Consider the following 242-nt stretch of genomic DNA (forward strand, 5'->3'; position numbering starts at 1 on the left):
AGCATATCTAATATTCTATCCCTCGGGAAGTGACCTCAGGGATCAGCTGAGTTCTAAGTGTGATGGGGGGGGGGGGGGGCGGCCGAGGCTAATCTCTGATGGAGGCGAATATGGGGGAGAGAGAGAACACCGAAGAGAAGTATCGATAATAAATGAGGCAAAGGGAGTAAGGGGATGGTTGGGTTATTGTAGGATCAAGAGGAGATGGGACATGCACGTAATTACCCAGGTGTGTATGGATT

Source organism: Penaeus monodon, chromosome 31 (assembly GCF_015228065.2).
Source record: "Penaeus monodon isolate SGIC_2016 chromosome 31, NSTDA_Pmon_1, whole genome shotgun sequence".
NCBI classification, from domain to species: domain Eukaryota; kingdom Metazoa; phylum Arthropoda; class Malacostraca; order Decapoda; family Penaeidae; genus Penaeus; species Penaeus monodon.